This window comes from Hyperoodon ampullatus, assembly GCF_949752795.1.
Source record: "Hyperoodon ampullatus genome assembly, chromosome: 4".
In the NCBI taxonomy this organism is placed as follows: domain Eukaryota; kingdom Metazoa; phylum Chordata; class Mammalia; order Artiodactyla; family Ziphiidae; genus Hyperoodon; species Hyperoodon ampullatus.
Genome location: NC_136917.1, coordinates 137,331,609 through 137,358,151, shown reverse-complemented (window position 1 = coordinate 137,358,151; position 26,543 = coordinate 137,331,609).

The following is a 26,543-nucleotide window of genomic DNA, read 5'->3' as shown; positions in this document are numbered from 1 at the left end:
CATATTCTCCCAGTGTGAACTATGTCATCCCCACAGGTGCTCACAGACCTTTGGATTGCTCCATTTTATTAACTTTCCAAACTTATCCTCAAGGAAGATCTGATGTGTTCTTTTCTACTAAGGCAGAGGGTTGTCGTTGGAAATGTGATCAAATGTAGTTTTCTACCTTCTTTACATCCCTAAGAATTTCACAGCTGGAATTATGTGCCATTCACCCCCTCAAGTAACATGCACTTAAGAGTATGTTGCTTTTAAATCTGTTGAAAGAAAAGAAAGAAAAGAAAGGAAACATTCGATTTGCAGATTCAGTATGTCTATAAATCTTGTGCTCATAGCAAATCCTTTGGAATATGGAGTTGGACTTCCAGGAGAAAGTGATGTAAAGAAAAGACCAAATAAGACTCATTGTGAAGAAATTACAATCTTAATTGACACTCATTTTATTTAAATATTCTTTATAGGAGAGGGATTTCAACATCTTATCATCATTTGCATTTATGATGAAATGCACTGCTGAGTAGTTAAGAGGTAGAAAATGAAATTTTGTTTTTGTTTGAAAACCATCTTTGTAACGATGATTTTATCACTAAGGAGAAAGATTTAGCAAATACTTCTACCTGGCGCTGAAATTTCTTTTCATCAAGATAAGGAGATAAAAAGTAAACTCTTTATAGAAAATTATTTCAAAAGACTTTGCCATTCTTTCAAATAAAATACTGTTTCACATATTATGTAATAAAAATTGATCCTTATGAGCTCAGTTCAGTAAGATGTTTGCAATAATTACTCCTGACATTGTCACAAACATTAAAGTGTTTAACAAATATTTCATAAATATAATGAAGATGTTTATAATAAGTGATTCCTCATTATATTTCTTTGCAATTTGATAAGACAGCAAAATGCCAGATGATTCCTATTACTGCAGAAATCAATTGGCAGGTGATAAATAATTTTTGACAGAATGATTAAATCAATGTCAGCCTCAGAGTGAAAAAATGTGCTGGGCATATTATAAGTAGGGCAACACTGATTGTTCCTGAAGTCATTGCTTTCTTAGCATGAGGTTTAAATAAATACTGGATTTATTGAGAGCTAGAGACATGGCCTCACAATAAGAAGGCGAGGTTGGGAGTTATTATGAATGAAAACCAAAGCAAACAGCAAATCACCACCACCACAACAGCAACATTCAACTTCTGATTTCTTATAATAATATGCATTTGCCTGCCAAGTATTTGGTAGAAATCATCTTCTACGTCCTGTCAATTAGATAAAAAATTCTGGTCACGTTGAGTATTTCTTTCAGGACACATGATTTTGATGACTTTCGATGCCCTTTCTCTCTTTTTGTCTTGGTGGCCATGATGGAATAATCTATAAGAATAGGGAGATGATGAGGCTGAATAGAGCAGCTGTGTGATTGACCATTGCAGTGGTCACAATCCAGAGGACCAAATCAGCTAACTGGGGTGAGGATTAGCACACGGAAAATGCTGATTGGCGAGTACCGCCTCTTCTCAGCTCCAACACAACATGACACGTCCTCCAGCCAAGGCATCTGAAATCTGAGATTGTGGAATGAACTCGACTTGAAGTGAGGGTGCTTTCCTGAAGGAAAGAGAAAATTAGAGGAAAAAAGGCTTGATTATAAGCACTATGATTAGGACCATGATAACCACAGTTCAAGCTGAAGCATAAAAGGGTTTTGTTTTTTTTTTTAAAACAGACATCAGTGAACATGGCAGATGTAGCTTTGACTGTCCTCAGCAGTAATCCTTGTTCAGTCTAAATCTAGTCTCCTTATGTTCTTAGCAATTTAAATGTGTTAAATAAGATTTAAGAAAAAAAAAGATACATGAGAATATTAATGGCTGTGTTTTCTAAAGTTTATGGAAAAAATAAAAGATAATATGGCAATTATATTTTCAAAAATAGTATAAATGCAAAGTTAAGATAAAAAGTTTTGTTGTTGTTGTTGTTAAGAAGTCAATGTTCAGCACATCATCAGGATAAGTTGTATTATTTCAAGTCAGCACCTCCTTGGAAATGTTTCTTTCAGACCCACCCTCAAACACACAACCTTCTCTGTTCATGAATACCATACATTTCACAAATGGAGAACACTCTTACTCCAATTTAAATCAAACCGGTAAACACACAAAGATAGTATTTCTTTCTTTACTAATATTTCTTTCTAATAATTCTTTTCTAGCATGAACTTTTATACGTGGGAAGTAGGGATAAGGAAGGAGCTTAGATTTGAGAGTCAGTTGAGGAAGGAAGTAGAGTCAGCAAAACTAAATTTTGGGGTCTTTAATTTTTTTCTAAGTATATGATTTTTTGTGTGTTGCTTTAGAACTGAAAAGTATTGATCCCATAAAAGTCCATTTGAACGTTTTAATCCTAAATATATAATTTCTGGATCTGGCCAAATTCTAATCTATGTTGAGCATAAATTCATAATGTAAGGGAGTAGATCCATAGAGGTTAGAATAATTTTTGGTGCAAAGGAGAATTAAAGGCAGAATTTGAATATGTCTTCAATGCCATTTTTTTTAAACTTGAGAAATGAAATTCTCTGGAATTGATAACAGAGGATCAGTTTGCATACGAATTAAGTAATGACTATTTCCCAATAATTTTCTAAATATTATTTACAAATGAAACTCACAAATAAGAAGATGGTCCTTAGCTTCTCAGAGCAACTCCTCAGATACACCAACTCTTCCAACAGTAAGAAGCCATCTTATCTTTGTATTGTGCATTCCTCCCTCCAAAAAGCTGTCATTGAGGATTGATATGCTGATCTTATACTAGGCACCAAAATCAGTCTTTATGGCAATGAACCAAAATCCTCCATTTTCATAATATAAAATACAAATAAACCAAAATATGTGTACTGAATTTTGCCAAGACACTTGGCCTTTCAGTAATGCTCTCATTTCATTGCCAGGGCATAAAAAGTGGAATATTTTTAATTTAAATAAACGTTGACATGGTCAATTGAATGGGTGTTTTCAAGGGCTACATTTTAAGCTATACTTCTAAGTTATTTTGAATAAAATTCAAATAGAAAATATTCATACTAATATGGCAATTAACTTCAAAATCATCCTTAAATGTTTAGGGAACACTCTCAATACTGACAGTGTTTAGAAATCCAGCCAATAACTTTGCCTCTTTGTATTGAGGTAAGACAGTTTGTCTACATAAAAATAAGCCAATTATTAGGTGTTTAATAAAATTACCTATTTATTTATCTTAATAGAAGACTAAAGTTATCATATGTTACAGAGCATAAAGAAGATGGCAAATGTGGAGGAAAAAATAAGAGTGAGGAGGAAAGGATTTAGCATCATGATTTTGAAAGTGTATATTTGAAAACTATCATATGGAGAAAGGAATAGAATAATTTTATATGTTCACAGAGGAAAGAATGAACTGAGAGATTGAGCCTAAATATAGGAAATAATTTTCCATCAAAACTGTCCCCAAGGAAAAAAGAAAAAAGATGAACTGACTCAGGAGGCTGTGATTTCTCTCTCACTGGGAATATTCAAGAACAGGATGGAATTCCTTTATGTACTCAGCAAATATTTATCGCCTGCCTCTAACCTGTGCATCAGATGCTGTGTGGGCACTGGAATAAAACGGTGAATAAATCCAGATGAAATATCTGCCCTCATGGAACATCCAAGCTAGTGTAGGAGACAGACCCAAATTGAATAGATGTTCTAATTACCGCTTTGCAGGAGTAGAAAGAGGTGGGACCAGGTAAGCACGTGACACAAGGGACTTCTTAGTCTGGAATGTCAAGGGAAGGAGGTGACATTTGAGTTGAGATGCAAGGCTAAGAAAGAGCTAATTGGGTATAGAAGAAATAGAGGCAAAACAACAGAAGTAGAAGCAAGTATGGCCTATTCAAGAAACTGAAAGAATCCAATATAGGAGCAGGGAGAATGAGGGGGAGTGCAGTGTGAAGCGGGCAATCAGTGGTGAGACTTGGTATGATCCTGCAGGCTATGTTAAGCATTATCTGGTGTTTGTTTTTTATCCCTAGAACACTGGGACAGACTTAAAAAAAAATTTTTTTAAAGGAGTACTATGATCAGATTTGGGTTTTGAGAAGATCACTCTGGGAATGATGAGGTAGAGAATTTATTGGACTGGAGCAAGAGTGGCTGTGGGGAGTGGATACAATATTTTAAATAATAAAATAATCAAAGAGAGAGGTGTTGCCTACTTGGATTAAGCTGGTGGCAGTGGAGATGGACAGAAGGGGATAGAATTGAAAAGTACTTGAGAAGTCAACCAAGAGGCTCTGGTATCAGTGTGGGAGAACTTCAGGGTGACTGAGGTGCTTGCAACTCAGATAGAGGGACTGTTAGATGAAGTGTGAGGTGCTTGCAACTCAGATAGAGGGACTGTTAGATGAAGTGTGAGGGTGTGGGGGGAAGAGAAGATCATGAGTTTGGATGCAGATACCTTGGCTTTGAGGTGCCTTTAAAGGAGTAAAGAAGAGATATAAAGCAGGGATTTGTTTATACTCATCTGGAACTGAGAGGAGTAATACAGACCAAAGATAACATTTGTGAATCAAATCATATAGATTGTAATCACAGCAGTGGAAATGAATTATACAGTCTATGGAGTGAGAAGAGGACCAAGTCTTGAGAAGCTTCACTATTTTGTGACTGGGCAAAAGAGTATAAGCTTGCTAAGAAATCTGAAGGGAAGCCATCAGAGACAAAGGGGAAACCTATTATTTACCAGAAACCAAGAGAAAAGAGTATTTTAAGAGGTGGCAAGAAGTCAACAATGTTGCATCCATCTGAGAAGTCAAGACTTTGTAATGTCTGCTGGGTTTAGAGACGTGTAGTTCATGTATGACCTTGGGGGGAGGCAGAGGGGATTCATATATGAGATAGGTTGTTGGGTGAGATAAATTCTAAGGTTCCTTTCAGCTGTAAGATTCTTCCAATTTTTGTCATGGAAAAATACATTTCTGAATTATTTTATAATGAGATTTGTACTTCACCTGGCCCCTTAAAAAGGTTTTCTAAATTTAGGAAAATATTGGAAAAAATACAGTGCAAATTTGTGTAATAATGTGTATAACTTTTGAAAGGTCAAAATGAAAATATTTATATCTTTTCTTTTTGTTTTAATAAAAATCTCTTTAGCTGGGCTGCTTCCTGAATTTCCTCTCCACAGCAATTCACACAAGGTTGGAATTGTAATCTCAAGACTGATTTCAAACATCTTCATTCTTTCCTTAATCTGGGAAACCAATGGGACATAATCAAATTCTAGTCACTGTACTAAATTACAGTTCCACAGAAGTGCAAGATACTTCTCTGATGATAAATTTATCCAAAGCTGGGAAAATCCTAATAGCCTTTAAGATGTTGTCAGAGATTGTCTTCCACTGCTAAACAACACTGGGGTCTATTCTTAGCTCTGTAACCGATTCAAGGCCTGATTCACAATATGGCTCCCACTGTGCTCTGTGCTGTCATTTCCCTGCCTATAAAATGTGTTACTTGCACTGATCTCCTTACAGAGTTTTGTGGGTATATTGATTGTCAGATACAAACTGTTGTAACAATGCAGTCTTTCTTAAAATGCAATTGTCTATAATCCCCTTTTCCAGGTTGCATTTCTCTCACAGTGTTAGATGGTTGGATTTTAGCTGCTCTTTCTATGGATGATTCAAACTACTCCCAGAATTTCTGGATCTCCAGCTCCATCCGGTAGCCTTGTAAGTAAATGATTACTCTGTCTTCTGACTGAGCAATAATTTAACATCACATCGTGTACGTGCTTTATGGTTAACAAGCAAATAATGGAGTTGCTTTTCTCCCCTCCCTCTGTCCCATTGCTAGTCTCTCTCCAAGAAGCTTTGGTTGAGAGGACAGAGAGGCCCACTTCTGGGAGTCTCCACTCTCTCTCAGGTGCTCCCTCGATTCCTCCCATAAGCAGTATCTTCCACCTATATACTCTCAGCAGTTTTTCCTCCCACTATTTTCCAGAGGAACTTCTCAACAACTCTCCGTGGCAGTGGCTGCCCTGCTTTTAGTGATTTCTCAAATTAGTAGTCTACTCTCAGAATCAGCTTCTCTCAGCAGTGAGATTCAATGACCCTGACTCCTGGCGTCTTCCTGCAGCTCTTAGGAGGGGGAACTGTTTAAACCTATAATGTTTACTGTTCTTGGCTTGTGACCAGTAGCCACTCTTTACTGCCAGCCTGTGCAGAGCCTCCAGCATCCCTTATACTTTTCTTGGCAATTCTTAGCTAAATCCTTAACCAGTTAGGCAACTGTGAATCACTCTCAGTCATATCTGAAGGTGATTACAAAAAGGTCCTTCTGGGGCTTTGGGGCTTCCCTGGTGGCGCAGTGGTTGAGAGTCTGCCTGCCGATGCAGGGGACACGGGTTCATGCCCCTGTTCGGGAAAATTCCACATGCCGCGGAGCGGCTGGGCCCGTGAGCCATGGCCGCTGAGCCAGCGCGTCGGGAGCCTGTGCTCCACAACAGGAGAGGCCACAACAGCGAGAGGCCTGCGTACCACAAAAAAAAAAAAAAAAAAAAAAAAAAAAAAAAAAAGGTCCTTCTGGAGCTCTTAAAGTGGCTTTTTAAAATAATTAATTAATTAATTTTTGGCTGCGTTGGGTCTTCGTTGCTGCGCGCGGGCTTTCTCTAGCTGCGGCGAGCAGGGACTACTCTTCATTGTGGTGCGCCGGCTTCTCATTGCGGTGGCTTCTCTTGTAGAGCATGGGCTCTAGGCGTGCAGGCTTCAATAGTTGTGGCACGTGGGCTCAGTAGTTGTGGCTCACAGGCTCAGTAGTTGGGTGGCACACGGGCTTAGTTGCTCTGCGGCATGTGGGATCTTCCTGGACCAGGGATTGAACCAGGGTCCCCTGCATTGGCAGGTGGATTCTTAACCACTGCACCACCAGGGAAGTCCCTTGAAGTGGCTTTGATGGTTACATTCTCTCAAAAAGAGCCTTTCCAAGTTGTTTTAAATCAACCTAGAGTTAGGGAGAAAAAAAGTTTTCAACAATTGCTACAAAGTCACTCTCTTGATTTTCCTTTCTGTTATATTTATCTGTGCCCTAAAATTAATTTACTCAGGGCAAGTATTCTTAATCATTAATATTCTTCAAAAGGCAGAATCCATACAACTTACAGGCAGTGACCTAACTCAACATAGAGGACACTTAGGTATTATCTCTTCAAGAGCCTCTACTTCACAGATCACTCAATAATAATACATAGCATGGCTTAAGAATAGCTCTGGGTACCACACGGTATACTTCAAGGAAGACAATATAGCATGGTAGCTATTGAGTATGAGCTCTGACATTAAAATAGCCTGTACTAAAATCCTGCTTCTTCCACTTACTGATTATGTAACTCTGGGCAAGGGACTTTATTTTCCCAGGTCCTAGTATCCTTGTGTGTTAAATGAGCATGATAATTACATCTATCTTTTATGGATACTATGGATGCCTGACGCATAGTTAGCAGTCCATAACGTTTAATGTTGTAAGTTTTTCCACACTCTTCTCAGATGTAGAGATAAAATAGATTTTTTTTCATTCTAAAATTGTTTTGGTCTTCCTCATGAACCAAAAAAGGAACCCCAAGAACTACCCTGGTAACTTTAGTTCATTGCAACTTAAACAATCCCTTTAGGTAATGCTTGGCCTTCTTAGATAAAAATAATCAGTCTTCCAGATTTCCATCCCCCTTCCCCTGCAGCTCTCCAAGATGGCATCAGATATACGAAGGGTGGGTGAAATTAACTGTGTCCTCACTGCATCAGGGAAAAAAGCATCCAGAGATCCATGTGATATCCTTGTACTTTTCTCTGATCTCCATGGTGATGACTTTCTCTACCCTGCTTGCCCTGCTGGCATCTCAGCTCAGGTCCAGGCACTGACTGGTCTTTCTCTCGGTTTCATTAGTTCCCTGTGAAGCATCCCAATGACTCAGCCTTCTGTTGGATGTTACTGGCACTCTGGATCCCTCCCACTCCCCGTCAAATTACTTCTGGTCTCAGCACCTGCATGTCTTCCTTCTCTCTGTTATCTCCCAAGATAGAAAGTATAGGCTTCTTTTTCATCACTCTAGATCCTATCTTCCTTGGTCACAGCTTCAGCTTCAGCTTTATGACTAAAGTTTAATGTTGGATTGGATGTAGATATAAAAGTGAGATTTAATTACTGATAAGAGAACCCAAATTTGGAGGTACTTTAAAATACTATACCTGTTTTACTCTCTTCCTGTTAAACCTTGTACTCTCTTCCCATTTCCAACACTAAATTTCTAAGAAGGTAGATGTTAGGTATCAGAGTCATATTTTTCTCTATTCATCCTGGAGTTCTCCAAATTTGACCAGATGATCCTGGACATCATGAGGCAAGTCCCATTCCCTCTCTTAGGGATCCCTGCATCCCGAGATCTTAGTTCTCTCCCAGCACTGGGACCATTCCTCTTCCAGCTGCGCAACTGCAGAGTCTGGAAGAAATCTCCTGGAAGGTTGGGAATCACCAACAGAGGAGGTGAGTGGCGTCTCTCTCTGCCTTAAGACAGCGGGAACTGTAGTATGGCTCTTAGCTCCTGCCAGGCCCTCCTTTCCCTCTCAATCTCTGGATTAAGAGAGGAGCTATTGAACTGAGCTGGCTCCTCTAGACCACATGGTACTGGCCTTGGCTTCAGAAAACTATGGGTTTTCTATCTGGCTTATCTAAGAAGTCTCTTTAAAGTTTTACTGGTCTCAATTTTATGTCCCAAGTTTTCACTGGTAGAATTTAGCTTCTCTCTCTTGAGTCAAAGAAGAGACCTTAAAGATAATTTTCATTGCCCTACCCTTTCTGCCTTCAGCTGACCATTTTGTATCTACCTGAGCATTAGATTTAGGTTTGTTTTTTTTTTAAACAGAGGTACTGTCATGATCTCAAGATGACTAAGTATAGATTTGAAATCAGCCCGAAGTGCAGACTTTTGCTGCACACAAATCTTTTTAAAAGAACAATCCTGACAAATTTACCCACTCTGCAGTCCTCTGCCATCTCCCCAGGTACTAATTTTTTTCTTCCCTACTCACCCTCATTGGGTTTTTTCCTTATGTTCAAATGTATACACTTGAGATTCAAGGTCAAATATAGTTGCTTAGTACATGGACAAATGAGCACCTCATTTGGTTTCCTAGTGAAAATGCACTCAGCTCAGTGATGGAGTTCTGAGAGCTAACTGCTACAGGAATACACCCTTTAGGTTATTTGCGAAAGTCCAAGGAGCTCACTGACAGAGAAATTTAACAGGAGCTTCTAAAAATTTGGAAGAATTTTGGGAACCTACCTCAACATAATGAAGACCATATATGACAAACCCACAGCAAACATCATTCTCAATGGTGAAAAACTGAAAGCATTTCCTCTAAGATCAGGAACAAGACAAGGTTGTGCACTCTCACCACTATTATTCAACATAGCTTTGGAAGTTTTAGCCACAGCAATCAGAGAAGAAAAAGAAATAAAAGGAATACAAATTGGAAAAAAAGAAATAAAACAGTCACTATTTGCAGATGACATGATATTATACATAGAAAATCCTAAAGATGCCACCAGAAAACTACTAGAGCTAATCAATGAATTTGGTAAAGTTGCAGGATACAAAATTAATGCACAGAAATCTCTTGCATTCCTCTACACTAACAACGAAAGATCAGAAAGAGAAATTAAGGAAACAATCCCATTCACCATTACAACAAAAAGAATAAAATACCTAGGAATAAACCTACCTAAGGAGGTAAAAAACATGTACTCAGAAAACTATAAGACACTGATGAAAGAAATCAAAGATGACACAAACAGATGGAGATATATACCATGTTCTTGGATTAGAAGAATCAATATTGGGAAAATGACTATACTACCCAAAGCAATCTACAGACTCAATGTAATCCCTATCAAATTACCAATGGCATTTTTTACAGAACTAGAACAAAAAATCTCAAAATTTGTATGGAGACACAAAAGATCCCAAATAGCCAAAACAACCTTGAGGGAGAAAAATGGAGCTGGAGGAATCAGACTCCCTGACTTCAGACTATACTACCAAGCTACAGTAATCAAGACAATATGGTACTGGCACAAAAACAGAAATATAGATCAATGGAACAGGATAGAGAGCCCAGAGTTGAATTCATGCACCTATGGTCAACTAATTGATGACAAAGGAGGCAAGGATATACAATGGAGAAAAGACAGTCTCTTCAATAAGTGGTGGTGGGAAACTGGACAGCTATATGTAAAAGAATGAAATTAGAACACTCCTTAACACCATACACAAAAATAAATTCAAAATGGATTAAAGACCTAAATGTAAGACCAGACACTATAAAACTCTTAGAGGAAAACATAGGGAGAACACTCTTTGACATAAATCTCAGCAAGATCTTTTTTGACCCACCTCCTAGAGTGATGGAAATAAAAACAAAAATAAACAAATGGGACCTAATGAAACTGAAAAGCTTTTGCACAGCAAAGGAAACTACAAGCAAGAAGAAAAGACAACCCTCAGAATGGGAGAAAATATTTGCCAACGAATCAACGGACAACGGATTAATCTCCAAAATTTATAAACATCTCATGCAGCTCAATATTAAAAAAACAAACAATCCAATAAAAAAATGGTCAGAAGACCTAAATAGACATTTCTCCAAAGAAGACATACATGGGCAAGAGGCACATGAAAAGTTGCTCAACACCACTAATTATTAGGGAAATGCAAATCAAAACTACAATGAGGTATCACCTCATACCAGTTAGAATGGGCATCATCAGAAAATCTATAAACAACAAATGCTGGAGAGGGTGTGGAGAAAAGGGAACCCTCTTGCACTGTTGGTAGGAATGTAAATTGATACAGCCACTATGGAGAACAGTATGGAGGTTCCTTAAAAAACTAAAAATAGAATTATCATATGACCCAGCAATCCCACTACTGGGCATGTACCCAGAGAAAACCGTAATTCAAAAAGACACATGCACCCAAATGTTCATTGCAGCACTATTTACAATAGCCAGGTTATGGAAACAACCTAAATGCCCACTGACAGACAAATGGATAAAGAAAATGTGGTACATATATACAATGGAATATTACTCAGCCATAAAAAGGAATGGAATTGGGTCATTTGTAGAGATGTGAATGGACGTAGAGACTGTCATACAGAGTGAAGTAAGCCAGAAAGAGAAAAACAAATATTGTATGTTAATGCATATATTGTGGAATCTAGAAAAATGGTACAGATGAACCAGTTTGCAAGGCAGAAATAGAGACACAGATGTAGAGAACAAACGTATGGACACTAAGGGGGGAAAGCGGGGTGTCTGGGGGATGAATTGGGAGATTGGGATTGTCATATATACACTAATATGTATAAAATAGATAACTAATAAGAAACTGCTGTATAAAATAAAATTCAAAAAAATTGGAGGAGTTTTAATTAGAACATATGATGGAGAAACCAACTTGCAGCATTCTTAGCATATGCCTAAAAAGTTCACAAGAAATGATGCACTGGCTTTTTCTCCTTCTTTCTTGATGTTTGGGCAGGAACACTGTGGGTTCCACTTTGGTTGGGTTAAGGAGATGAGGTATAGAGGAACCTCCTCACTGCACAGTTAACCTTGGGCCAAGTAGTGACCCTGAGGCCACATTAATGGAAAGGTCACCTGATTTCCATGACCTCACTTAGTCCACATTTGGGGACCTAGTATAGTATGGATCTCACAGCCAAAAGTACGCAGAGCATGCAGAGCAACTCTTGGAGGTATAAATTCTGGACAGAATTCTGATTTCCTCCCCAATCCCCATCTCCATTTCAAGGGCTGAGGGATGGTCAGATGAAACATGTGGATGAAAGTGAAAGTACCTTTCATGAATATAAAAGTTCATTGCTGGGGGTGGCAGGTGTTATACCTTGACATAATCTATGTGCTTTCCCTGTCTACTACCTAGTCAGAGCTATCCACAGTGACCCCAGGACAAGTAAAAACAAAAATGAATAATATATAAACTTGAAATAAAAGAATCAGAAAGCAAGATCTAGTCTAAGTCGAGTTTTTCTTTCTTCAAAAATAAGCTTCTTCATTTCCCTTGGAGCAAAGTTACAGGTCATCTGGGAGAAGGAGTCTCTTTAGCTGTTCTCATTACTGGGCTATCGACCTCCCATCTACTTCTGCCTGTATGTCACCTGGGGTGGACATGAGTAGCCTTAATACCCAGTGGGCTCTTATATCCTGCAGCATCTGACTGACAGGAGAAACCAACTTCCTTAATGTAGATGATTATTATTTTATTTACATTATTATTATAGACAAGCAATACTAGTTATCTTACATGATGCACCAACACATACTTCAGAGGGGAATCCAAACTAATTCAATGATAAATTCTTAAATATTCACTTTTAATTTTTTTAAAATAAATTTTTAAATATTCATTTAAAATTAATTTTTGCAATATAACTAAGTGATAATGGAAATATGGCCAAGCAACTAACAACAAATAACCATGAAGGTTAGTTGTTATTATTATTATTTGCTATTTCAACAAGAGATAGTTGTTTTGATATTTTAAAGATACAGATCATCTGATATTTAAACTGATGCTAAAAAATACCAGTTTCCCCCCGCCTTCTTGCTCCAGATATTTTAGATGTTGATATTGGATAAGAAAATGATATATCTGTGAGCAGAGACTTTGATTTTTTTCAGGCCCATGGCATATGAGATCAAAATAAAGATTTTATTAGAAATACATCTATTTAGTTCAGTTGGTTAAGGATGAAAAGGAATTGATGTGGAAACCATGTGACTCCAAGCTAATAAAATTTGGGAACTATTTCGCTCAGGAGCAGCTAAAGCATGTCCGCTCTGGTTTGAATACACCTACAGCCTAGCTGTGAGAGAGAATGCCTTTATGTAAGGAAACTGAAACCCATCTTCTATGGATGATTCTTTACAAAAACAAATGTGCAGTAGCACCATGTCAGCACACTGGCCTCTCAGTGCAGGCTGGCGAGCGGCCAGGGCCAGCCTGCTGAGAGAGAAAATTAGACGAAGAATACAGCAGCTGCACAAGGTGAAGTCTGATGGTGGCTGTGGAGACTCTTCTGGGCAAACGAGGAGAAAAAGGTCAAGGTTTTGCTCGTGTGGTGCCTTCTGAGCTGAACCCACGGCTGGGGTTTCCTAGTTCCACAAAAGGCCCAGGCTTTTTGTAGGGGAAAAATACACATATATACAAGCCATTTCAGAGCTTGAGCACTGAATTGTGCTGTTAGGAATGAATATTCCCCAGAGGCCACTGTTTTGTTTTTAGCATCTGTCAATTGTAGGATACCTAGATTTCAAAGTCTATTTACTGACCTCTGGGTTAGGATCAATGACTCTTCAAAATTAATACAATCAGTGGAAGTGCTTCATTCGGAGAAGGAATAGGAAGAAAGTGACTTCATAGCAGAAAGTTTTTCTGGATAAGAGAGCAAAGAGATACTCGGTCTCCTGGCCATAGGCTCTCATACCCAAGTCTTCCTCAAATATGTCTCACCGAGTCATTAATTGTTGGTGTCAGGTGTCCTGGCTGGAGAACATAGAAGTCTGTTTTTCTCTGAAGACTCTCCTCGCCTCCCCAACACATGCTGACCTGTCTCTTTGACAATTCCAGTTTCACAGTTCACTCAGCAGATGGTTATTGAGCTCCTACTGTGTGCCACACACCTCATTAGTATTTCTTGGCTCTTAGCATACATTATATAGTTATTTGTCATTTTTCTGACCACGTCCCATCTAGGGCCACCCAGTTGCAAAGCTTGAGGTAACATCATTCATGTTGTAGTCTATATAAATGACCTCTCTTGGAGAGGACTGTACGATCTTTGAGGGCAGAACCACTGTGTGTTGCTTCTTGAAGTTATCTCTTGGGTTTAACAGAAGATGCTGTACTTAGTAGTTGCTCAGATAATGGAAGCATATTCGTATATCAGTGATGATTTTAGTGAATTTATCTCCTCTGAGGAAAGAATCTAGTATACACATAGACAGTTCAAGTTGTTTGGTCCCTGAATATTCAGCAGTAAGTGCTCTTTCATGACCACCTTATTCTTATTCCTCATCTTGAGAATGTGAACAGTTATCAGACTGTGGAGAGATTTCATTGTGATTGAATTTTATCAATGAAAACAATTGAGTTTAAATCAAACAGAGCTCAAATGATCTGGCTATAGATTCGCATGGTTTATTTTAGCCACAGACAAGATACACCTTTGCTTTTGCCCCACTATTCAAACTGGTTTTATAGTAAATGAAATAGAAGTATTAACTTTATCTTCATGCACACAATTATAGTTCTTTATGTATGCTTTATTACCATCTAGATTGCTAAAACTTGGGACTTCCCTGGTGGTGCGGTGATTAAGAATCTGCCTGCCAATGCAGGGGACATGGGTTCTAGCCCTCATCCAGGAAGATCACACATGCCGCGGAGCCACTAAGCCCGTGCACCACAACTACTGAGCCTGCGCTCTAGAGCCCACTAGCCACAACTACTGAGCCCGAGTGCCACAACTACTGAAGTCTGTGCACCTAGAGCCTGTGCTCCGCAACAAGAGAAGCCAATGCAATGAGAAACCCGTGTACCACAATAAAGAGTAGCCCCCGCTCGCCACAACTAGAGAAAGCCCACGTGCAGCAAGGGAGACCCAACACAGCCAAAAATAAATGAATTAATTAATTTTTTAAAAATTGCTAAAACTCACTTGGGGGTCCCTGAACAAGCCTGTGCCCCATTGTTTACTGAGATCACTTGGAAATGATTTAGCACTTTTTGTCCCAGTTTCTAACTTGATTTTGTATTCCATGATGATATTTTTAGTTTTCTCATAGATATGAGACAGTTTCACAAGTCATATTTGGAAACTATGTATAATTTTCACACATTAAACTTTACTATTTATTTAACTTCCAGAGATAGATTCAAACTAGTATAATTGGAAACTACAAACAAATGCAAGGAAAAAAAATCAATCAAAGACCCAATTTGAAAGTATATATTGTTCAACAACTTGTTAGACCTTGGACTGGGACATGGAGGATTTTAAACTATGGCTCTTGTGCTCAAAGAACATATAATCTGAAGATTGATGGAGAAAATTACAAGTGGTTGAAAACAATATACTGATATAATGGCTGTATTTTGCATTTAACGTTATTTAAAGGATGCCAGAAATCCCAGAAGAATGGTGTAGAAGGGGTTGAACCGGTATTTTAAAAATGAGTTGAAACTGAATGCTCAAGGATAAGTAGTTAGGTACCACTCTCAGTCTCCATGATTACTGGAACAACCAAATATTTAACATGAACCAACATCTGTCCAACTCACAGCACATACACATGCATTTCCTCTGCTTGAAAGCTTTTTCCTTAGGCTTCAAATTAAATTTTTCTACCTCAGCCCTCTGTCAACCCAGATCTGGTTAATTCTCTATTTTACTTCCTTCCTTTGCTGCATTTATCAGCTCTGAAATCAAATAATTACTTGTGTAATTATATTTTTATGTTTACCTCCTTGATCAAAACGCAGGTTCTAAAGGGTAAGGATCAGTTATACTTTGTTCATTATGCAGTGCCTAACACATCCTAGGTACTTGATACCTAATATGTATGAATGAATGAGCCAAGCAGAGTAGAAGCTGGGGGAATAAAGATGAACAAAGCTTGGAGTCAGACTTGAAGAACACAGCATGTAACAAAGAAGAGTAGGTGCCCATAAAGGAGTTAAGAGTTTTAGGGACAGCTTTTCCAGAAAAGTTTTATAATAAAGAATATTGAATGTGGAGAGGATTTATAGTGTTCCTGACTTGTGAAGATCACTTTGTCCCAAAATATATAATTCAAGCTACCTAATATAAGCCTGAATGGGTACATGACAAGATCTACTTGCAGATTTTAAAGAATTATGAGACAAAGGCCTTTGAGAGAGTAAATGCATTTGAAGCACCATACTTTTAAAATAAATTACAACCCGAAATGGTACTCTAGGGAGAGTGGAGAGATTCAGAATGCTCTTTGTTCTTTGATTTTTTGCTCATTCATATGTAATTACTCTTTTCTTTTGTCTTCAGAATTATTGTTTTATGCTTCACATTTCAACTTGTTTATTATATGACAAGGTTAATAACTGTCACACAAAAATAACCAGTAATTATATGCATTTACTATTTTATGAAGCAAAGGAGATGTCAATTAGCAGGATTTAGAACAGTGGAGATTTTATTTTTAGACATATTTTGCCTAATATTAATTACTATATGTAAGTCATCACACTATTTGGTTATAGTGGTTATAATTATGTTGGAAGAAAGAAATGATAATTCAGAAGTGCATATGTATGTGTATAAATATAAGACCAACATAGAAATTGTCCTTAGTGAAGGCTTAAGAGGAATACAACTGATTCAAACAAAGCTAAACAGTTTAGTACAAAGTGAATTAAGAGAATTGATGTTTTCTCTTGTTTAAAAGAAAAATTTAAAATGTATTATTCTGGTGGTAAATATCAATAATGGGAGAGGCTATACATGTGTGAGGGCAGGGGACACAGGGAAAAATCTCTGTATCTTCTCAATTTTGCTGTGATTTAAAACTGCTCTAAAAAATGAGGTCTTAATAAAACGAAAAATACAAAACTGACTGAAATGTTAACCATGATTGTAACAGGAAATAAAGATATGTTCAAGGAAGACAATCCTATTGGAGAATTTAAGTCCATAAAATATTTGGTTATTTCTATTTTATCATACTAGAAGTAACCTTGCTATGAATGAGCTTGATGGTAGCACCAATACTGCTGGTCTAGGAAAAGAAGCTCAGTCATCAAGTGCTCTCCCTCCATGTAAATCTTATGTCTGGGTTTTAGGTATGTGATTAAAGAATACTCTCTTCCTTTTGTGTGTGTGTGTGTGTGTGTTTTTTGGTTTAGGTGCAAATAAATGTCTTTCCTCTTACTTCAGTTCAAATGTATAAATATCACATATTGGGTATATGTAATGTAATATATAATATTATGCATAGCTGAATCATTCAAGGATACATTCATCAATGAGTTACATAATACCTGACAAATAATGGCTTTTAAAAAGTTAAGTTAATTTGCCTTTGTAACAATAATTCTGGAGGAAGGCAACACCTGCAGCACAGGGTGAGTGTAGCTGCTCCAGGAAGTCATCAAGGAGCCAAGCTGCTTCTCTCTTTATGCTCTACCACAGTATGTGGCTTTCATCCTCATGGTCTCAAGATGGCTGTCACACTTCCAAGTAACACATTCACATTCCAGGTGGGAGGAAGGGGCCAAATAAGGGAATTTCCCCCCAATTAAGCCTTTATTAGGGAAGGGCAGCTTTATCCAGGGATGGTTTTCTATTTCCTATTGGCCAGAACTGTGTCATAAGGCACCTCCAACCACAAGATAGGCTTGGAGTTTGAGAATTTTACTCTCCAGCCTGTTGGAGAAGAAGACAAAAGAGAAGGGGTGTTGGAATGGATCTTGACTGAGCTAATTTAAGAAGTTTTTAAACTCCTAAGAAGTTTACTTAAGAAGCTTTGCCTAAGAAGTCTAACCTCCTTTCAAGAGATCCTTATAACACAGATACTTAGTAAATGCAGATGGAGGACAACTGCTTTGGTTACTCCAGCTGTGTAACAAACTACCCCAACTTAGTGGTAAAAACAGTAACTTTTGTATAGGCTCACACATTATGTTGGTCAGTAATTCAGACAGGGCACAGTGGAGATAGTTTGTCTCTGCTCCATGGTGTCTGGGGCCTCAGCTGATATGATTATGCAAAGGGTTGGGGGTGACTTTCATCATGGGGGGACTGGAATCATTTGGAGGCTGCTTTACTCAAATGCCAGGCGTCCTGCCTAGGATGACTTGACGGCTGTGCTCAGCTGGGGCATCAGCTGGAACACCTACACACGGCCTTCTCATGTTGCCTGGACTTCTCTCAGCACGGGGGCTAGAGTCCCAGAGAGAACATCACAAGAGCAAGTGTGTCAAGTGACCCGGGCAGAAGCAACATGGCCTTTTCTGACCTAGCCTTGGAATCCCATAGTGACTTGTAGAAGCAGTCACAAGCCCACCCAGATTCATGGGGAACAGACAAAGACCCCCTTCTCTCAATGGGAGGAGGCCCAAGGAATTTGCAGCCATAAAAAAAAAAAAAACTGTGGGCTTCCCTGGTGGCGCAGTGGTTGAGAGTCCTCCTGCCAATGCAGGGGACACGGGTTCGTGCCCCGGTCTGGGAGGATCCCACATGCCGCGGAGCTGCTGGGCCCGTGAGCCATGGCCGCTGAGCCTGCGTGTCCGGAGCCTGTGCTCCGCAGAGGGAGAGGCCACAACAGTGAGAGGCCCACGTACCGCAAAAAAACAAAAAACAAAGAACAAAAAACTGTCACAGTAACAAGGATGGGACTAAACGTGGAGCACGATTCTCTAAGAATGACTTTCTTCAATTTTCTTTTCCATCTTCGCCATTCTTACTGCACATTGAGAAAAGGCAGTGTTAAATCTATTAGGAAAAAGCCCCTTTACAGAATTTCTGAAGTATGGTGAGCTGTTTAACCCACTAGGAAGCAGACGGTGCCCAGAGGTGAGGCTGTGCCCCAGCTGCCGAGTCTGATTATCTGGAGCATGGCCGGGACAGGGCTGCAGCCATGTAATTAAGCAGCCCCATCTTCACTTTCCTCTAAAGTACTGTCAGGGGTTTTTCTGTGTGTGGATTCTCTGAGAGTCGAAAATCTCTTTTCCATTTTCCATGCAGCGTGGAATGGATGACCTGTGTTTGTACAAAGGCAGCCAGCTATAAAGTTAGATCACTGAATGGACAGTGAAGTGGAACCAGAGAAGGCTCCTCTTTATCTGAAGCGAGGAGTGGCATGTTGTTATATTCTTTACAACAGAGGAAAAGTATCACAGCAACATTTCTGAGCGAATTAGGTCCATGAAGAACAATTTCAGGCATTAGATACCATTTCTGATTTCAAGGCCGTTATAGTAATATCCTTTGCAGCTAAGTGCAGTGGAATGATTTAATTCTGGCTCTGACACTTACTAACTCTGGGACTCTGGGCATGTTTCTATAGCTGTCTCTCCGCTGCTTTTTCTCACCTCAGGAAATGGGGATAAAAATGCCCATCTTAGTCACTGTGAGGAATAAATTCATATTCTTGCTGGGATACTACTCTGGCCTCTCTGAAGTGCCCTACCCTTGCCTCTGTCACTGGTGGTGGACAGTCTGCAGGTCCCTGAAGGATGTCAGCTCCCCGTGATACTATGAGGAAGTGGGTCAACTGTCTCACCTTCATACTCCCAAAGAGAGCTCTGGGCTTACCCTTGGCAGAGCTCTTAACATTCAACAATGCACTTCACAAATTCTAACTGAAAAACAATTATGTGCCAGGGACTGTGCTGGGGTCTGGAAATGCAGCAATGAATATAATCAGAGTGATCTCTGCTCTGGTGCTTTGTATACTCTAGTGGAGCAAAAGAGGCAACAAACAAGCAAGCAAAAGGATAAAAAGAATTCCACATAGTGATAAGGGCTGTAGGGAACCAAAGAACGTGGTAAGACTGAGTGACTCTTGAGGACACCCTGTGGGCAGATGGGAAAATCCTAGTCAAGGACATGGTATTTGAGTTTTGAAATCTAAATATTGTGAAGTAGTCAGACATATAAACTCAGTACAGATACTCTTATGAGCACTGTCTGTGTATTAATGCCCTTAATTCTCACAACAACCTCTTGCAGTAGATACTCTTCTTATTCCCACTTTACAGATGAGGAGACCAACGTGGAAAGGTGAATGAAGTATTGTAACTTGCACAAGATTATACAGCTAGTAAATGGCAGGGCTCAGATTCAAACCCAGACAATCTGCTTTCGAAAGCCCATACTCTCACCACTCTGTCTCTCCAAAGGCATTTGATATTGCTTTGATATTTACTTTTTACTTGTATGTTTTTCCTACTAGACCATGAATAAATTGATGGTTAGAGTTCAGTCTCATGAATAATGCCCAGCTCTTAGTCCATTCTCAACAAATGTTTATCAAATGAATGCATGCTTGAAATGAGCAAATCTAGATGAAATGAAGCACTCATTCCGTGCTTAGCATCAAATAAGTAATTAAAATCTTTGTTCTCCCTCCCTGCCTTACTCCCCAACTCCCTGTCTTAGACTCATATAGCCTGCTGCTGAACTTGGAGTAACTAGAAGATTTATAGGGGAAGGGGGTCACCTTCATAATGTATCAAAAAATAAATTAAGAAAACAAAGTATTTTAATTTGTTAGCAAAAGATGAAAAGGAGTAACTTCAGTGAGTTTTGAAGAAAAACACATGGAAGCAAGGAACCTGTAAAGTAATAAATTTCCTCCCTCCAACATAAAAATGATGGCCCCTGTGTTTTAAAGGAAAGCAATTTGGAAAACTTCCACACATACACATTCTGGGGAAAATGTAGGGAGAAATATGAAGTTAGGTAAATGTCTTTAATAGGCACTTCAAAGTCTTGGATCATTAAATCATTTCCACAGCTTTTTGACTGTTATCACCCCCCGAGCCATTGTCAAAACCACTCCTTGAAATGTTGCAATAAATTTGAAAGACAAATCAGATTTGGAAATTTTGCATGAAAGAGAACTGTATCATGTACTTTAGAAACGGTTTTCAATGTCAGCACATAGTTGCCTCCTGCCAAAGATGAGCTTGGGAGTGGTGACCTTTGTGGATGACTTCTCTTTGTTAGATTTTTGCCCTACAGGATTTTGGAAGCCTGGTCACGGGAATATTTAAGGATACCAGGTGGTTTTGAAATGCTTGGTTGGACTGGGTGACTTATCTAGGCCTGAATGTAACAATTGAAAAAAATTACTTTTCCATGAGGAAAGTGAATATTTATACAATATGAATCAGTCACAGGGTTCTAGAAGTAACTGTAAGGTATTTGTTGCTGCTGACGAGCTTGATAGAAAAGGATGGTGCTTAGACTAGATGTTTGTGTCCCTCTAAAATTCATATGTTGAAATTTGAAACCTCAAGGTGATGGTATTAGGAGGTGGGGCATTTGGAAGGTGACTAGGTAATGAGGATGGAGTCCTCATGAATAGGATTAGTGCCCTTATAAAAGAGAACTCCCTTGACCTTCTGCTTCATGAGGTTACAACAAGAAGACTGTCATCTATGGACCAGGGAGCCAGTCCTCACCACACACACTGAATCTGGGAGCATAATATCTTGCACTTTCCTGCCTGCAGGACTGTGATAAATAAACGTCTGCTGTTTATAAGCCACCCAGGCTACAGTACTTTTTATAGCAGTCTGAATGGACTAAGACAGATGATGAGCCTAAGAAGAAAGCAAGAGATCATTTCCTATATATACTTTTAAGCCCAGTACCATGTTGAATTTCTTTCCAGTTAAACGCGTAGATTGTCACAATCAAAATCAGCCCACGCCCAAAGCAATCTACAGATTCGATGCACTCCCTATCAAATTACCAATGGCATTATTTTACAGAACTAGAACAAAAAATCTTAAAATTTGTATGGAGACACAAAAGACCCCGAATAGCCAAAGCAGTCTTGAGGGGAAAAAAAAGGAGCTGGAGGAATCAGACTCCCTGACTTCAGACTATACTACCAAGCAACAGTAATCAAGACAATATGGTACTGGCACAAAAACAGAATTATAGATCAATGGAACAGTATAGAAAGCCCAGAGATAAACCCACGCACTTACAATCAACTAATCTATGACAAAGGAGGCAAGGATATACAATGGAGAAAAGACAGTCTCTTCAATAAGTGGTGCTGGGAAAACTGGACAGCTATATGTAGAAGAATGAAATTAGGACACTCCCTAACACCATACACAAAAAAACCTCAAAATGGATTAGAGGTTTGAAATGTAAGCCTGGACACTGTAAATCTCTTAGAGGAAAACATAGGAAGAACACACTTTGACCTAAATCACAGCACGATCTTTTTTGATCCACCTCCTAGAGTAATGGAAATAAAAATAAAAACTAAAAAATAAAATGGATAACTAATAAGAACCTGTTGTATAAAAAATAAATAAAATTAAATTAAAAAGAAAATCAGCCCATGCAAATTCTGTCCCAAATGCTTTATCTCTTGAAGTTTCACTAAAAATATTAGTGGGTGCTCCAGCAATGTTAGGGTGAGACTTTCTGCTAAATGAATTACCTGAGGTGGTCATAGTTAGAAGAAAAAAATAACATTATATATTGCTAACCACCTAGCATCCACACAAAGGATCTGGAGATGGCATATACTTAGTCTCTATTTTCAACCTAATTTATAACTCCAGAGTTAGAGAACTGAACTTACTAAGTAGTAAAGTAGCACAAAGGGAGAAGAAGAGACAGCAAGGAAGCAATATTTGCTGCAGCCCAACATCTCCTGTTAAAGAGTTGACAGCCAGGAGTATAAGCAACCACCGAGTACCAAGTCAAGATAGGGTAGCTGGATGCAGGGGATACAAAAGAAACGCTACAAATTAGTGGTTTACTATTACAAATGGTGGTCTGACCTTATAGTTATGGCCTTGCACATTGTAGATACTCAAAAAATTTTAAAGACTAATTGCCTGAATGAGCAGCCTGATGTACTTGAAAAGAAAAAGAAATGGTTTTTCTCATGTTATCTTGCTATTAATTTGGAAGAGAGGGTATGACAAAGGAATTCATTGAATGAAAATATTAAATGCAGTAAGAGGTTCAAAGATCATCTTGAAGTGTGATCATGTGAAAGAGTCCAGGTTGAATCAGCTTTTTTTCTTTGCACCCATCCCTTAGGTTAGCAAATACACCATCAACCATAAGTAGAATTTACAACGTTCATAAATGCAGAATGAACAGCAGGTGGCAGCAAAGGATGCTGTAAGCGAAAGTGACTTCAGCAAGTATATTTGGGAGAATTCTGAAAAACTTATTTTGACAGGTTGCAGGTAGAGAAGGCACTCAAATGTGATTGCTTTCTTACTTTTGAGTAAAGCATCTGATACAAAAAAGAAAGCATGTGGGAAGGTTGATCATGATAATTAAGTTTAGATAATTTTGTGTCGTTTTAATCACCTTTTGACTAAATGAAAGGATTGAAAAAGCTTACTGAAAATACAAGTATCCCACAACAAAGCCCAACTAATCCTCTTACAAAATGGACATTTATGCTGAAGAGAGATTTCTGTAATAAGATATGACATGCAATATTTATTACAAAAATTATCATTCAGGGCCTCCCTGGTGGCGCAGTGGTTGGGAGTCCGCCTGCCGATGCAGGGGATACGGGTTCGTGCCCCGGTCTGGGGGGATCCCATGTGCCGCGGGGCGGCTGGGCCCGTGGGCCGTGGCTGCTGGGCCTGCGCGTCCGGAGCCTGTGCTCCGCGGCGGGGGAGGCCGCGGCAGTGAGAGGCCCGCGTACCACAAAAAAAAAAAAAAAAAAAATTATCATTCAGACTAGTGAGGAAATGTGCCAGTTGGTAGGTGATTTGTCTCTTGGCTCAGAAGAGATATTAATGGAAAGATATTAATATCATTCAAAGAAAGGATATAAGAAAAGAAAACATGAAAGAATATAAGATATATATGGGCTCTCTGAAAATGTGACAATGGCATGAGAAAAAAGAGCACAGAGCCTCTGGGTCTTCTTAAAGTATTTAAAAAGAGGAATGATGAAAATACTACAAAAATGTGCATCAATTTGTTGAAGTTAGTGGGGAAGGAAGAAATGTGACAGACTGTGAATATTTATAATACAAGGGATCTACTTACAAGTAAAACTCAGGGGGACTCAAATATTAAGAAACAGTTTCTAGGTTCCCAAGAAAACCAAAGTGATGGTCCTAGTAAATCAGTTTTTGCAAAAGACTAGACTTTATTTCTTTACATTTCAGCTGTCATATCATTTGTTGCAGTTGGTGTCCAATAGGCGGATGGGTAATGGATAGAGTTGAGTGCTTCCCAAGACATTTAAAATGATTGACAGAAGGAAAGGCTCATAGTAGAATGATTTTAGGTCATGGCCTCATCCCCACTGGGCTCCAAATGCCATTTCAGCCCTGGAATTACTGTGTGATGTTGTCCAAGTTATGAAATTCCCTGAGTCAGTGTTTCTTGAATGTGAATGGGCATTTAAGAATACCCCCTCTCACCAGGCCATGTGAGGATTAAATATGACAATGTATCAAAATACTTGCCTCATATTAGTTACTTAATAAATTCTATATCTCTTCTCTCTTCAGGAACATTCCCAAAGATGTTGAGGTATTTTGAGGACTGTCTCCAAAACATCTCCCTCACCGACAGCCTCAGTGTCAAAAATTCCTAGTTATAACATTCTGCCTTCAGATGGATCAAAATCCCTTGGACAATTAACAAGGTATGACTATGGGCAGACACCAGCAGTAGAGCATAGTAGGTGAAGTAGAGATGGTCACGCTGCAGCTGCCAGTTGGCCACAGTTCTCTGTTCTAGCTGCAAAGACTATCTAGTTAAATTTATCTGAATTTAATGTCATATTCTTGAAAGAGAGACTCTGATTTCTCTCTGCATCCTTGAAAAAGAGATTCATTCTTTTCTGGTCAGTGATGGGGAGGTGAAGGGTAGGGGTATTTGGAGTCAGATTGGCTTCCGGAGTGAAAACATGGCTGCCCAGGTTCAAGTCTGTGGCTGGAAGTGGAGTTCTCAGAGTGGGTGTCATTTTACCCCCAGATATGTATATTACTACCACTACTATCACCACACACACACATTCATACACACTCACATTCTCTTCTATATTACTCTTATATTATCAGAAAAATTATTACAAAATGAAAACAAATTATGGATGCTTGTTATTTTGCTTAAACATTACAGATGAGAGTTTTTTTTTTTTTTTTAAAGCAAACATGAAAAACAACATTTTTTTTAACCAAGTTGCCAGGGATACTGTGAAAGTCTTAGATATCAACAAGACTTCAAAGCAAGCACCTTGATCAAACTGGTACTTATTTACTAGGAAAAAATTCACAAGGCTGGGAAGCATAATACAGATAAGCCAGTTCTGAAGTTGCTATCATGAATGAGGTATGGGGTGTGAACAGTTTCAGTGCTGTGTCTTTGAAATGTTCGTTCTTATGGTAACCTTAGAAAAATGCCTCTTATGATTCAAAAAAATCTGTATTTTACATGTTTGATGTTTTATCTTATACTTAAAAGATCTTAACAAAATGAATGTTAGTGTAACTACAGATCACCTAAATGCAAAATTATGTTATGACTCTTGGTGAGAATAGATGAAGTGAGAACCTCCATTCTGTTGCTGTTTACCATTTTTTTCTATTTCTTTTGAGATATTTCATCTCTAGTTGCTTCCTCCCAACATACCCTTCTGTTGTTACTAATAATGTCAGGCTCTTCTGCTAAAGTTTCCATCAGTGACATTGATCTGATTCTTGAGGAAGGAAGCTAAGAAAAAGCTTCAAAGATTTTACGCAGAGGCCCCTCAAAGGGCAATCACAAATCTTGGCTCACCACTTAGCCAGAGGCTCAAAATTCAGCTGTTTATTCCCTCCTTTATATCAATTCACTTGTGGAGATCATTACAAAACTGTCAAAAACAGTATTCTTGGATTGCAGGACTAGGGATTAGGTTGGGTGAATGAAGGTAATAATAAGTTGACTAATTTTATTTTGGTATATTAAGTTAGTGGTATATTTTCCTTAACATATATATGTGATTTTTTTTGGTACCATGCAAACATTTCTAACTATACTGTGACTGCTGAAAAGGCCACATCTCAAGAATCTGCATTGACAATAATTGTCATTTAGGAGAACGAATACAACAAATAGTGACACACACACACACACACACACACACACACATATATATATATACACACAACTTTTTCATTGACAGAATCCTGTTTTTTCTGGTGTGTTTATAAATTCACTAGGTCTAGCAACTGCCTTAAAATTATCCAGTGGGATTGCTCTATTTTTATTTATTTATTTATTTTTGGCTGTGTTGGGTCTTCGTTGCGGTGCGCCGACTTCTCATAGCGGTGGCTTCTCTCGCTGTGGAGCACGGACTCCAGGCGCTCGGGCTTCAGTAGTTGTGGCTCGCGGGCTCTAGAGCGCAGGCTCAGCAGCCGTGGCACACCAGCTCAGTTGCTCCGTGGCACGTGGGATCCTCCAGGACCAGGGCTCGAATCCATGTCCCCTGCATTGGCAGGCGGACTCTCAACCACTGCGCCACCAGAGAAGTCCCTGCTCTGTTTATTGAAGAGAAAATTGAGATACAGCTTGACTAAAAGATTTGCCCAATGTGAGGCAGCAACTTACTGCAGTGTGGACACTGGTATCCAGTCTCTAGCTTTGAACCAACTGCTATTTCTAGTCTTTC